Genomic DNA, 15,647 nt, shown 5'->3' with positions numbered 1-15,647 from the left:
TCCCATAGGGTTTCCCAGTATCTACTGGTGAATTCGAACTGCCAGCCTTTTGGTTAGCAGCCAAGCTCTTAACCACTGTGCCACCAGGGCTCCAGAGCAAGGCTGTTGTTGTTAGGTGCCGTTGAGTCAGTTCCAACTCATAGCTACCTTATAGGACAGAGCAGAATACCACATAGGGTTTCCACGGACTGCCTGGTGGATTCCCCCTGCCAACCTTTTGGTTAGCTGCCATAGTTCTTAACCACTATGCACCAGGTTTTCCCACAGCAGGTTAGGAGGGTTGGAAAGCTGTTTCCTTTACATTTGTTTTTACTGACTGTTAAGTGAGACTATGTTAAAAAAAAAAAAAAAAAAAGTGCTTTGAGGTTCTCTCCTCCAGAGGGCAGTTATTGCTAATCACTTAAATGCGTAAGGTCTTTAATCTTTTCTCCCATCCATTTTATAAGAGGCAACAAACTTGAAGGCGGTTAAGTGGAAGAACCAAAATCAAACATCTATACCCAGAAATTCTGATTCAGATATGCACCGCTCCAAAGTCAAATTATTTCTACTACAAAAAGGAACTCTGTTCTCAAACCCAAGTATACAGCATGTCTGAGTTATTTATGGCTTTTGTATTAGTATTCATCATGTCTATATACAATCAGAAATTAACAATCAAATTTCAGGTTACATTCATATAACAATCACTTAAATTGTTTACTTGGAACTTAACTACTAAATTTTTAAACCAATCTCAATAAAGTAAATGTAAAAAGAGAAAATGATTATCTTATCTCAGAGAGAATTTGAATCACATAAGATTTATTCAATTCTCAAATGCAGGAGTTACGATTTTTCTCACCATGTGCCTTTCAAGTTAGATAAACGGAGTAACATTTCTTTGAAAATCTTCAACTGCCAATTCTGCTCACCGAAATATCTTTATCAACAGTGATGAAAAGGAACAACAGGAACCAAGGTCAAGCAAATCCCTCTGCCTAATGAATATTGAATGCTAATTCACAAAAGCTAAATGCCCAATTACTATTTATGACACCAGTAACCTTTTAATATGTAGTAATATTGTAGGGCACCTGTCTTGATGTTGAGGGTTCCAAATTTGCACTTAACTTTCTTCAGTGTGGAAGTGGGCTTTTTTTTGTTTTTTTGCTAAATAAATTTTACACTTCTGTTTTAAAATACGTAACATTGTAAATCTTTATCTCAGCAAGAATACTACAGCAAAATGTGATTCCGAGTGATTGTGAAAATTGAATGATAATGCGTAGAGACATGAATTTTGTTGGGTGCTCTTATTTGAAGTTACTAGAAGCAGTTTCAGAGGCAGGTGGGAAAAATGTATAATGTGACTATTGTTGGTGTCTTGGTCAAAGAAAGCATTATCTTTTGTTTATACTTCTCAATTCCTACTTCACTCACGTATACTCACATTACAAATTACAGTGGGGTTGAGCAGGGGTGATATTTTCTTATTATTCTACAAGTAACCTGTCCATGGCTCATTTCCTCTGTGACTTGATCCCTATGAACTCCTGCTACTCCTTGCAGATGTGTAACCTTAGTAAAAATGCAATCCCAGCCACTAAAGGGCTTCCAAGCTCCACCAAAAATTCAGTGGATGAATCCAACTACAGAATGGAGAGGACAGGGGAAAGGATCTGTGAACTTGGAGATAAAATATACATATTACCTGTCTTAGTCATCTAGTGCTGCTGTAACAGAAATATCCTAAGTAGCTGGCTTTAGCATACAGAAACTTATTTTCTCACAGTTAGGAGGCTAGAAGTCAGAATTCAGGGTTCTGGCTCTAGGGGAATGCTTTCTCTGTCAGTTCTGGAAGCAGGTCCTTGTCTCATCAGCTTCTGCTCCTGAGTGATCTCCAAGTGACTTGGCATTTCTCTCTCCCCACCTCTGCTTGCTGGCTTGCTTGTTTAATCTCTTTTATATTTAAAAGAGATTTGTCCAAAGAGATTTGCCCGAGACACACGGTAATCTTGCCTCATTAACATAACAAACATAACCTAATTCTCATCAACACGACCTAATCTTTCCTCCTTAACATAACAAAGACAACCCATTCCCAAATGGGATTATAACCACAGGCATAGAAGTTAGGAATTACAACACATATTTTGGCAGGACATAATTCAATCCATAACATTTCACCTTTTGGCCCCCAACAATTCATGTCCTTTCCACATGCAAAACACATTTACCCTATCACATCATCCCAAAAGCCTTAAATCAACTCTAAGTCCAATATCTCATCTCCTGAATCATCTAAGTCAAATATGGGTGAGGCTTTAGGCATACTCCATCCTGGGACAAAATCCCTCTTCATCTGTGAACCTGTGAAATCTAGATTACAAGTTATCTGTATCCCAAGTATGATGGTGAAATAGGCACAAGGTCAAAATGTCCATTACAAATGGAAGAAATTGGAGGGAAGGAAAGGATAACAGGCACTGAGCAAGTCCAAAACCCAGCAGAACAAATTACATTAGCTCTCAAGCCTTGAAATTAATCCTCTGTTCTATGAGGCCCTCTAGGCAACTGTCTTGTCCTCTAGATTCTTGGTGTTGGCCACACTGGATTCTGGATGGACGCCCCTCTTACCTGGGCTTCAGCGCCACCTCCCAGGCCCACTGGGAGAGCAACTCTGCTCCCTAGGCTTTGGGCAATCTCATTCTCCTAGTCCGTCTGAATGGTGATTCCACCCACTTAGTCCCGGCAACCCCGTTTTTCTGCCCCTTGGGCATGGCAGCCCTGTGTTCTTGGGTTTGGGTGGAGGCTCTATCATCCATGCACACCTTAATGGCAACCTCACACTCCAGAATTGAGTTGGCAAAGATCCAACTCTTTGAAACCTATGAGTCTGTGGCCCTACCCTTTGAGATCCAGGAGACCATGATCCTACTCTCTGAAACCTAGAAGGCCCTGCTTCCTGTGCTCCTTCAAACAGCTCTGCTGATCTCTGAGCTGCTCTAGGGATGATCTTTTTCTTTTCTTGGAGGCCAACAAGTATAGCCCCTTTGGCCTGTTTCCTGCCTGTAAAATTCTAAGAGGCAGATATTTTCTTTCCTTTCATCCTCTCTATGACTCCTTCAGTCTAAGCTGATGGGTTTTCTGCTGTGGTAGTTGGTTAGATCTGTCAGTCACAGTCAAAAGATTGTGTAGCTATGTTCTTGGTGAAAATTCTAGGACACGTGTTCTTAGTTTGTACAACAGAAATTCCTAACTCTTTAAGCTCTGTTTTCATTTTGCAAAATTCATTCTTATGTCCATCTCTTTTCTCTTACATTTTATTGTAAATGGCAAGGAGAAACCACGTGGCCCCTTTAAGGTCTTGCTTAGAAATCTCATCAGCCAGATATCCAAGTTCATCAATTACAAGTGCTACCTTCCACCAAACATTTGAACATAATTCAGACAATTTCTTGGCCACCGCATAAAAAGCATTGCCCTACCTCTATTGTCCAATCACATGTTCATTTGTTTCAAAGACTCAGAAACACGTTTAACATCCACATTTCTAACAACATCCTGTTGGTGGCACCATATATATTCTCTACAATGATAGAGACTTTCTCTACAGCTCGCCTCACTTCTGGCTGAGCCCTCACCAGAACTGCCTTTGTTGTCCATAATTCTACTGACAGTCTCATCAAGGCAATCTAGGCTTTTACTACTAAAACTCATTGCTGTCCAACTGATTCCGATTCATAGCAACCCTATAGGACAGAGTAGAACTGCCCCATAGGGTTTCCAAGGAGCATCTCGTGGATTCGAACTGCCTACCTTTTGGTTAGCAGCCGTAGCTCTTAACCCCTGTGCCACCAGGGCTCCAGGCATTCACTATTAGGCACCTTAAAACTATTCCAGCCTCCAAGCATTACCCAATCCCAAAACCACTTCCACATTTTAAGTATCTGATAGAGCAGCACCCCATTCTTCCAGTACCAAATTCTGTCTTAGTTATCTAGTGCTGGTATAAGAGAAATACCACAAGTGGGTGGCTTTAACAAACATAAATTTATTTTCTCACAGTTTCAGAGGTTAGAAGTCAGAATTTAAGCTTAAAAAAAGAAAATTGTGAGAAAGGAATAACATCTTACCTATGGCAGAATAAAATTTGAATGATAAATTCCTCATAAAAAAAACAAAACTGCCAGGAGGAAATATCACAAGTTTTTCAAGTGTTGAAAGAAAAGAACTGTCAACCTCAAATTTTATATGTAGTGAAAATGTTCTTCAGAAATCAAGAAACTCTCAGATGAAGGAAATAGAAGAGAATTTGTTGTCAGTAGATCAACCCTAAAAGAATGGCTAAAGAAAATTCTCTGAACAGAAGGGAAGTCATAAAAGAAGGAAGAACACAGTAAACAAAAATATGGATAAATTCAATAGGCTTTCCTTCTCCTTTTAAGTTTTCTAATTTATGTTTGATGGTTGGAAGCAAAAACATAACACTATCTGATATGGTACTCAATGTATGTAGATGAAATATTAAAGACAGTTATATTTAAAAAGGAAAGGTAAAATGACATAAAGGAAGGCAAAGTTTCTACATTTCATTAAAATTGGTAAAATGTCAATAGCAGTAGGCTGTGATAAGTTATGTGTATATAAAGTAATACCTAGAGAAACCATTAAAAGAGCTATACACACACATATATATATACATATATATACACACATACATAAATTCTAAAATATGCTCAAGTAACTTACAGGAAGGAAAGAAAATAGAAACAAAAAATGGACTGAACAAACCAAATAATAATAATAATGGATATAACAATGCAGGCTTAAGCCCTAACATGTCAGTAAACAAAACAAACCTCATTGCCATTGAGTTGATTCTGACTCAAACCAACCTTATATAACAGAGTAGATCTCCCCCATCGGGTTTACAAGGCTGTAATCTTTACAGAAGCAGACTACCATATCTTTCTAATGTGTCAATAGCTACACTGACTTAAAAGGGTCTAAATACACCAATTAAAACACATAGATATGTGGAATGGATCCAAAAGAAAACAAAACAGAAAACTAACTGTATGCTGCCTATCAGAAACTAACCTCAAATATAACAATATAGGTAGATAGAAGATAAAAGGAAGTGAAAAGATACATCATGCATTCATCAAATAAAACAGAAATGACTCTATTAACTTCAGTTAGAGTAGATTTCAGAGCAAAGGAATCTACTAGGGATAGAGAAGAAGCTTACACAATGATTCACCAAGAAGTCATAGCAATCCTGAATGTGTACGCGCCAAACAACAGAACTGCACATTATGTGAAGCAGAAACTGATGGAAGTGAAAAGAGAAAACAGACAAATCCACAATGACACAAGGACTTCAAAAGAACTCTCTCAACAACTGATAGAATAATTTGCCAGAAAATCAGCACAAATATACAGGAACTCAACAATACCACCAACATAGAGAATCTAATTGATATTTATAGGACACACCACCCAATGACATCAGACTATACATCTTTTTTCATGCACTTGTGGAAGATATCCCAAGACAGACCGCACCCTAGGCCATAAAACAAGCCTCAATAATTATTTAAAACAACTGAAATCATACAGAGTGTGTTCTTTGGCCACAATGGATTCGAATCAAACTAGAAATCAATAACACAAAGGTAAAAGGAAAACCTCCAAACACCTGAAGAAAATAAACAACACACTTCTGTATAATCCCTGGGTCAAAGAAACTCTCCAGGGAAATAAAAGTAATATCTTGAATGGAATGACAATACAGTGAACTAAATATATTCATGGGATTTAGAAAATGATTCTTGGAAGATTAAAAAAAAAAGGGGAAACAAACACAGGTTTTTAACGGTGAGCTAGAGTTGAACCAGGTTTTCTGGGTGACACGAATGATTAAGCACTCAACTACTAGCCAAAGACTGGTGCCTCAGGAGAAAGGTCTGGTGATCTGCTTCCAAAAGATCACACCTTTGAAAACTCTGTAGAGCACAGTTCTACTCTGCACATGTGGGGTCACCATGAATCAGAACTGACTATGTGGCAACCAACAACAACAAGGGTTGAATCAGTATCTCTACTGCAGAGAATCAGTTTCTTAAAATTATGATGTGATTACACATTTTTATTTCTACATTACATTATTCTTACATTATTCTAAAAAAGTTGGCCAGTGAAAATACTATGAATGGGAGTGAAACATGGATACAGTTCCAAAAGATGAGTCCCACAGGTTGGAAGTACTCAAAATAAGACTGGGGAAGAGCTGTTTCCTCAAAGTACAGTTGACCTTAATGACATAGTTGGAGTAAAGTTCTCAGGACCTTCATTTGCTGATGTGGAATGACTCAAACTGAGAAGAAACAGCTGCAAACATCCACTAATAATTGGAACAAAAAAAAAAAAACATAGAATGCATAAAGTATGACACTAAGAAAATTGAAAGTTGTCAAAAATGAACTGGAACACTTGAAAATCTATATCCTAGACATCAGTGAGCTGAAATGGACTACTTAATTGGCCATTTTGAATCAGACGATTATATTGCGTACTATGCTGGGAATGATAAATTGAAGAGGAATGGCTTCTCGTTCGCTGTCAAAAAGAACATTTCAAGATATATCCTGAAGTACAAGGCTGTCAGTGATAGGTTAATATTGGCACACCTACAAAGCAGACCAGGTAATATAACAATTATTCAAATTTACACACAAACCACTAATGCCAAAAATGAAGAAATGAAAGTTTTTACCAACTTCTACAGTCTGAAATTGATTAAACATGCAATCAAGATATATTAATAATTACTGGTGATTGGAATGCAAAAGTTGGAAGCAAAGAAGAAGAATCAGTAGTAGGAAAATATAGCCTTGGTGATAGAAATGATGTTGGAGATCACATGGTAGAATTTTGCAAGATCAATGACCTACTCATTGCAAAAACCTTTTTTCAACAACAAAAATGGCAACTATACACATGGACCTTGCCCAGATGGAATACACAGGGATCACATCGACTACATTGGTGGAAAGAGATAATGGGAAAGCTCAATATCATCAGTCAGAATAAGGCCAGGGGCCGACTGTGGGACAGACCATCAATTGCTCATATGCAAGTTCAAGCTGAAACTGAAGAAAATTAGAGGAAGCCCACGAGAGCCAAAATATGACCTTGAGTACATCCCACTTGAATTTAAAGACCATCTCAAGAATAGATTTGACACATTGAACACTACTAATGACCAAAGACCGGTAGAGTTGTGGGATGATATCAAGGGCATCATACACGAAGAAAGAAAAAGGTCATTAAAAAGGTAGGAAGGAAAGAAAAGGCTAAAAATGGATGTCAGAAGAGACTCTGAAACTTGCTCTTAAACTTCAAGTAGCTAAAGCAAATGGAAGAAATGATGAACTAAAAGAGCTGAACAGACGATTTCAAGGGGTGGCTTGAAAAGACAAAGTATTATCATAAAATGTGCAAAGACCTGGAGTGTGAAAACCAAAAGGGAAGGACTTGCTCGGTATTTCTCAAGCTGAGAGAACTGAAGAAAAAATTCAAGCCTGGAGTTGCAATATCGAAAGATTCTATGCGAAAAATATTGAATGATGCATGGAGCATCAAAATAAGATGGAAGGGATACACAGTCACTGTACCAAAAAGAATTGGTCAACATTCAACCATTTCAGGAGGTGGCATATGAACAAGAACTGGTGGTACTGAATGAAGAAGTACAAGCTGCACTGAAGGCATTAGCAAAAAACAAGGATCCAGGAATTGATGAAATATCCATCGAGATGTTTCAACAAACATGCAGCACATGAAGCACTCACTCGTCTATTATAAGAAATTTGAAAGACAGCTACCTGGCCAACCGATTGGGAGAGATTCGTATTTGTGCTCATTTGAAAGAAAGATTATCCAACAGAATGCAGAAATTATGGAATAATAATCTTGCTGAAGATAATCTGAAAATAGTTGCAGCAGTACATCGATAGGTAACTGTCAGAAATTCAAGCCGATTCAGAAGAGGACATGGGGTGAGGACTATCGTTGCTAAAGTCAGATGGATCTTGACTAAAAGCAGTGAATATCAGAAAGATGTTTACTTGTGTTTTATGGACTATGCAAAGGCATTTGATTGTACGGATCATAACAAGTTATAGATAACATTTTGAAGAATGGGAATTCCAGAACACTTAATTGTGTTTATGTGGAACTTGTTCATAGATCAAGAGGCAACCTTTTGAAAAGAACGAAGGGGTACCATGTGGTTTAAAATCAGGAAAGGTGTGCATCAGGGTTGTACCCTTTCACCATACTTATTCAGTGAGTACGCTGAGAAAATAATCCAAGAAGCTGGGCTATATGAAGAAGAGTATGTCATCACGATGGAGGAAGATTCACTAACAACCTGCAACATGCAGATGACACAAACTTCCTTGCTGAAAGCAAAGAGAAGTTGAAGCACTTACTGATGAAGATCAAAGACTATAGCCTTCAGTCTGGATTACACCTCAACATAAAATAAACAAAAATCCTCACAATTGAGCCAATAAGCAACATCATGATAAATGGAGAAAAGATTGAAGTTGCCAAAGATTTCATTTTACTTGGATCCACAAGTCAACGTCCATGGAAGCAGCAGTCAAGAAATCAACCACGCATTGCATTGGGGAAATCTGCTGCAAAAGACCTCTTTAAAGTGTTCAAAAGCAAAGATGTCATTTTGCGGACTAAGGTGTGCCTGAACCAAGCCATGTTATTTTTCAATTGCCTCATATGCATACGAAAGGTGGACAATGAATAAGGAAAACTGAATGAGAATTGATGCCTTTGAATTAGAGTGTTGGTGAGAAATACTAAGTATACCATGGACAGCCAGAAGAAAGAACACATCTGCCTTAGAAGAAGTAACAGCCAGAATGCTCCTTAGAAGTGAGATGGTGTGACTTTGTCTCACTTACTTTGGACATGTTATCAGGAGGGACCTGTCCCTGGAGAAGGACATCATGCTTGGTGAAGTAGAGGGTCAGTGAAAAACGGGAAGACCCTCAAGGAGATGAATTGACACAGTGGCTGCAACAACGGGCTTAAACATAGCAATGATTGTGAGGATGGGGCAGGACCAGGCAGTGCTTTGTTCTGTTGTACCTAGGGTCACTATGAGTCAAAACAGACTCCATGGCTCCTAAGAAAAACACATCTTAAAATATAATTGTCATTGAGTACTATCTTTTGTGGTATTTTATTTTGTTATTATTATTTTATTAGAGAATTGAAATTGATAGTCACCAAATAACTACTAATAATTCCTACACCTTAGAGAAGTCATTCAACAGATAAGTCCCTGTTAGTCAATTCTAGGTAACTATCTAGACGGAAACCCTGGTGGTATAGATGTTAAGAGCTACAGCTGCTAGCCACAAAGGTCGGCAGTTTGAATCCACCAGGCATTCCTTGGAAACCCTATGGGACAGTTCTACTCTGTTCTTTAGGGTCTCTCTGAGTCAGGATCAGCTTGATGTTGACGGGTTTGGTTTGGTTTTTGGTTTAATCTATCTAGATAGCACCTTTATGTAACTTCAGAAATAGCTTCTCTTTTTTTTTTTAATTTTTATTGTGCTTTAAGTGAAAGCTTATAAATCAAGTCAGTCTCTCACACAAAAACTTATATACACCTTACTACATACTCCCAGTTGCTCTCCCCCTAATGAGGCAGCCTGTTCCCTCCCCCCACTCTGTCTTTTCCGTGTCCATTTCACCAGCTTTAAACCCCCTCTACCCTCTCATCTCCCCTCCAGGGAGGAGATGGCAACATACTCTCAAGTGTCCACCTGATCCAAGCAGCTCACACCTCACCTGCACCCCTCTTCAACCCATTGTCCAGTCCAATCCCTGCCTGAAGAGTTGGTTTTGGGGGAATGGTTCCTGTCTTGAGAAAACAGAAGGTCTGGGGTCCATGACCACCAGGGTCCTTCTAGTCTCTGTCACACCATTAAGTCTGGTCTTTTTATGAGAATTTGGGGTCTGCATCCCACTACTCTCCTGATGCCTCACGGGTTCTCTGTTGTGTTCCTGTTAGGGCAGTCATCAGTTGTAGCCAGGCACCATCTAGTTCTTCTGGTCTCAGAACGATGTATTCGCTGGTTTATGTGGCCCTTTCTGTCTCTTGGGCTGGTAATTATCTTGTGTCCTATGTGTTCTTCATTCTCCTTTGATCCAAGTGGGTTAAGACTCACTGATGCAACTTGATGCAACTTAGGTGGCCCCTTGCTAGTGTTTAAGACTCCAGACGCCACTCTCCAAAGTGGGATGCAGAATGTCTTCTTAATAGATTTTATTATGCCAATTGACTTAGATGTCCCCTGAAACCATGGTCCCCAAACCCTCGCCCCTGCTACGCCTGCCTTCGAAGCATTCGGTTTATTCAGGTAACTTCTTTGCTTTTGGTTTAGTCCAGTTGTGCTAACCTCGCCTGTATTGTGTGTTGTCTTTCCTGTCACCTAAAGTAGTTCTTATCTACTATCTAATTAGTGAATACCTTTTTTTTTCTTTCCTACCATCCCACCCTCCCCCGTCTCGTAACCATGAAAGAATATTTTCTTCTCTGTTTAAACTATTTCTTCAGTAATTATAATAGTAATCTTATATAATATTTGTCCTTTTGCAACTAATTTCACTCAGCATAATGCCTTCCAGATTCCTCCATGCTATGAAATATTTCAGATTCATCACTGTTCTTTATCAATGTGTAGTATTCCATCCTGTGAATATACCATAATTTATTTATCCATTCATCTGTTGATGGGCACCTTGGTTGCTTCCATCTTTTTGCTATTGTAAACAGTGCTGCAATGATCATGGATGTGCATATATCTGTTCATGTAACGGCTTTTATCGCTCTACGATATAATCCAAGGACTGGGATTGCTGGATGGTATGGCAGTATAGAAGTGTTCCAGTCTCTCCACAGCCTCTCCAACATTTATTGTTTTGTGTTTTTGGAATTAATGCCAGCCTTGTTGGAGTGAGATGGAATCTCACTGTAGTTTTGTTTGCATTTCTCTAATGGCTAATGATCGTGAGCATTTCCTCATATATCTATTAGCTACCTGAATGTCTTCTTTAGTGAAGCGTATGTTCATTACCTTTTGCCCATTTTTTAACAGGATTATTTGTCTTTTTGTAGTTGAGTTTTTGCAGTATCATGTAGATTTTAGAGATCAGGCACTAAAACTATTTCCCAGTCTGTAGGTAATCTTTTTACTCTTTTGGTGAAGTCATTGGATGAGCATAGGTATTTGATTTTTAAGAGCTCCCAGTTATCTAGTTTTTCTTCTGCATTGTTAGTAATGTTTTGTATACTGCTTATGCCATGTATTAGGGAGCCTAACATTGTCCCTATTTTTTCTTCCATGATCTTTATCGTTTTATATTTTATATTTAGGTCTTTGATCCATTTTGAGCTCATTTTTGTGCATGGAGTGAGGTATGGGTCTTGTTTCATTTTTTTGCAGATGTATGTCCAGTTATGCCAGCACCACTTGTTAAAAAGATTGTCTTTTCCCCATTTAACTGTTTTGGTGCCTTTGTCAAATATCAACTGCTCATATGTGGATGGGTTTATATCTGGATTCTGGATTCTGTTCCATTGGTCCATGTATCTGTTGTTGTACCAGTACCAGGCTGTTTTGACTATTGTGGCAGTATAATAGATTCTAAAATCAGGTAGAGTAAGGCCTCCCACTTTGTTCTTCTTTTTCAGTAATGCCTTATTTATCTGGGGCCTCTTTCCCTTCCATATGAAGTTGGTGATTTGTTTCTCCATCTCACTAAAAAACGTCATTGGAATTTGGATCAAAATTGTGTTAAATCTATAGATTGCTTTTGGTAGAATAGATATTTTTATGTTAAGTTTTCCTATCCATGAGCAAGGTATGTTTTTCTACTTATGTAGGTCTATTTTGGTTTCTTGCAGAAGTGTTTTGTAGTGTTCTTTGTATAAGCTTTTTACATCTCTGGGTAGATTTATTCCTAAGTATTTTATCTTCTTGGGGGCTGCTATAAATGGCATTGATTTGGTGATTTCCTCTTCGATGTTCTTTTTGTTGTTGTAGAGGAATCCAACTGATTTTTGTATGTTTATCTTGTATCCCGATACTCCTCTATTAGTTTCAGTAGTTTTCTTGACGATTCCTTAGGATTGTCTGTGTATAAGATCATGTCATCTGCAAATAGAGATACTTTTACTTCTTCCTTGCCAATCTTGATGCCCTTTATTTCTTTATCTGGCCTAATTGCTCTGGCTAGGACCTCCAGCACAATGTTGAATAAGAGGGATGATAAAGGCATCCTTGTCTGTTTCCCGATCTCAAGGGGAGTGCTTTCAGGCTCTCTCCATTTAGGATGATGTTGGCTATTGGCTTTGTATAAATGCCCTTTATTATGTTGAGGAATTTTCTTTCTATTCCTATTTTGCTGAGAGTTTTTATCATGAATGGGTGTTGAACTTTGTCAAATGCCTTTTCTGCATCAATTGGTAAAATCACGTGATTCTTTTGTTTTATTTACATGATGGAGTACATTAATTGTTTTTCTAATGTTCAACCATCCCTGCATACCTGGTATGAATCTCACTTGGTCATGGTGAATTATTTTTTTGATATGTTGTTGAATTCTATTGGCTAGAATTTTGTTGAGGATTTTTGCATCTAAGTTCATGAGGGGTAGAGCTGTGTAATTTTCCTTTTTTTTGTGTGGCATCTTTACCTGGTTTTGGTATCAGGGATGTGGTGGCTTCATAGAATGAGTTTGGGAGTATTCTGTCCTTTTCCATGCTCTGAAATACCTTTAGTAGTAGTGGTGTTAACTCCTCTCTGAAAGTTTATAGCTTCCCTTTTTTGAGGGCTTTGTTCTTTAGGGAAACAACAGGGATTTATTTCCACATCCTGAATAAAATAAGGACAATTTGGCTTCAAAGAGGGAAGGGAGTTAGTTGATATATTTTCTAAACATCTGGCAAAACATTTTAACACACTGAGTTTACACATAGGGAGGGATTTATAGAAGGTGCCTCTTTTTGCATGTAATATCAGAGGGAATAATTACGAGGCTCTTTTAATTTTAATGACCAACTTCTGGCAAATCAGTGTGGTGGTGTGTTCTGAATAGCTGCCACTCATCCACAGTAGGGTATTAGTTCGTAGGAGGGGTACCTATAAAACTCAGCTAGTAAGGAAAAAATAAATAAACCAATAAACAAAGAAAAAAATTCAAATGCCATCTGCTATTCCTAATGGCAAATAAACACCATGAGCTCTAGTCAATACTATTGATGTAAGATGAAAGGGAGAGGTTATAAAGCTGCAGACTGACGGCATAAACACACTTCAAAATATGTATAAGATCAATCAACACAATATGCAACTTTCACCAGCCAGCTGTTCCATGAAGATAAGACAACTGCAGAATTCCAACAGGAGCCCTGCCAACAGAATGGTCTCCCAGGAGCCCTCAGCATGGGGGGCTTCCTCTGCATACCCTCCACAAGTGAAGGCTCACCTTTACAGAGATGTGAGAAGAGGGTATGGGGGAAAGAATATTAGCTATGTGACTGATCAAGTCAATAGAGAAAGCAACTGTTAGGATAACTAACACATTATTAATCAAGGATTAATCAAGGATTAGGGAGATAGAAATCAAGACAGTGAGAAAGCATTGAGAGAGATGAGGAGGGAGGGGGGAGAGAGAGAAAAACTATAATCCAAGTTGCCTGAGGCAGCAAAAGGTACTTGAGTTTATTCGAAAGCTGTGAACAATATATTAATGCCTTTAGGCAGATTCTTTCAATTTGAAAAATAGACTCTGCATGCTAGAGCTAGAAGGGGTCTCAGAAATAATTTGGAGGATCCATGAAATTAAGTGATTTGTTCAAGGTTGTGGTCAGTCAGTAGCAGAGCTGATAATAGAACACATTTCTCCCAAGACCCAATTTATTTCTGATCAAACTGGTTACCCCTCACCCCAAACTGCTATTGTCAAACTAAACTCAATTTTTTTCTTTTTTTTTTAGCACACAGGTCTATACTTCCTTGGGTTGAAGCATGGCCAGGGTTAGAGGTCAGTCCGGGTGTACAGAGAGGAGCAGAGGAGGCTACGGTCATCCAGACGTCCAGGAACCAGGTGCTAGTTTTGCGCTTCTTTGCAGTCTGTCTGTGGAGAAAGGTTACCCTTGTGTTGGAAGCAGAGTGTGCCCCAAATCTTTACTGCATTTCCTCCAGCAGGCATGGCGAGAGGGCAAGGGCTGTGTAAGTAAGTAGGTCCTAAAATATACACAAGGGAATTCTGATTCCCCTTTTGTTCGTCACATACCAAGATTCTCATGAAAACAGAACTCTAGACCTAGGTCAGCCACTAACTAGCTAGGGCACTCATTTCCTTCCTAGGTGCTTAATTGTCCAATCTTTAATATGAGAAGTTTCATTAGATGTATTATATGTCTGCTTCCTAAATCTGCAAAATCAGAACATCACCTTTCTAGGGCTACTGACAGGAAACGCTGGCATGCTGAATAAGAAGCTGCTGGATGCCGTCGGGTCAATTTTGACTCATAGCGACCCATGTTACAGAGCAGAACTGTCCCATACGGTTTCTAGGCTGCAGTCTTTATGGGAGCAGATTACCAGGTCTTCTTCCTGTGGAGCAACTGGGTGGGTTTGAACTGCCAACTTTTGCCAGTATTCAGCAGCTGAACTGCCACCAGAGCTCCTTCCTTATATACTAGCTGGTTCATTATTAAAAACTAGACCCGTCATGATTAAATGCTTGAGGAAAACTTACTGAGAATTTGTGACTTTGTGAACCTACAGGATTTATAAGTTGTATATATCAATTTTTTTTTTTTTTTTATATATCAATTGGTTGGGTTTTATATATCAATGGGTGTATATGTTGTATCCACAAACACGTGTTACGGCCTAACCAACTAACCTTAGTAGAAAATCAGAATCTCACTCAAGATTCAAGTTCTTGCAAACATGGTAGTTCAGAATTGACTGCCTTTGTAGCTATAAGCTCACTCCAGCTTTGCTTACAAATTTGGTCATCAGATCAAGTGGAAGTGGTTTACAGGGGTTTGAGCTCTCTCTTACAAATTCTGTCATCAAATCAAGTGGAAGAGATTTATAAGAGTTTGAGTTCTCTCCTCTTAACAGGAATAATCTAGCAGAAAAACAAAGTCCTGTGTAGAATTGGGTGCTCTGATTCTCAGGCTGTATTCTCATTGCAGCCCTGCCACTTACTAACACTGGCTTCTTACAAGCATTCCTAAACCTCTCTGGCCCTGTTTTCTCAGCTGTAGTGTGCTGTAGATATTTACCTTTTACAACATGTGAAAATGTACCCTAAACAATTAAGCACAAAAACCGAGAGCTGGTACTATCCTCGTAATGCTTTCTAACCGGCCCTTGCACCTCCAGACTTTTCCAGTTCAAAACAGTATTATTCTGCAATAATAACAAGTTAACAAATACCTAGATGAGATGGTCTAGGACATCACACACACACACTATGATTTGTCGTCAATTGGTGTTTCATGGCAACAAGGCAGACCATCCCCATGCCCATCGGATGCCAAT

The sequence above is a fragment of the Loxodonta africana genome, chromosome 11, assembly GCF_030014295.1.
Source record: "Loxodonta africana isolate mLoxAfr1 chromosome 11, mLoxAfr1.hap2, whole genome shotgun sequence".
In the NCBI taxonomy this organism is placed as follows: domain Eukaryota; kingdom Metazoa; phylum Chordata; class Mammalia; order Proboscidea; family Elephantidae; genus Loxodonta; species Loxodonta africana.
The sequence above is the reverse complement of the archived record's forward strand: the minus strand, read 5'-3'. Positions refer to the sequence as shown.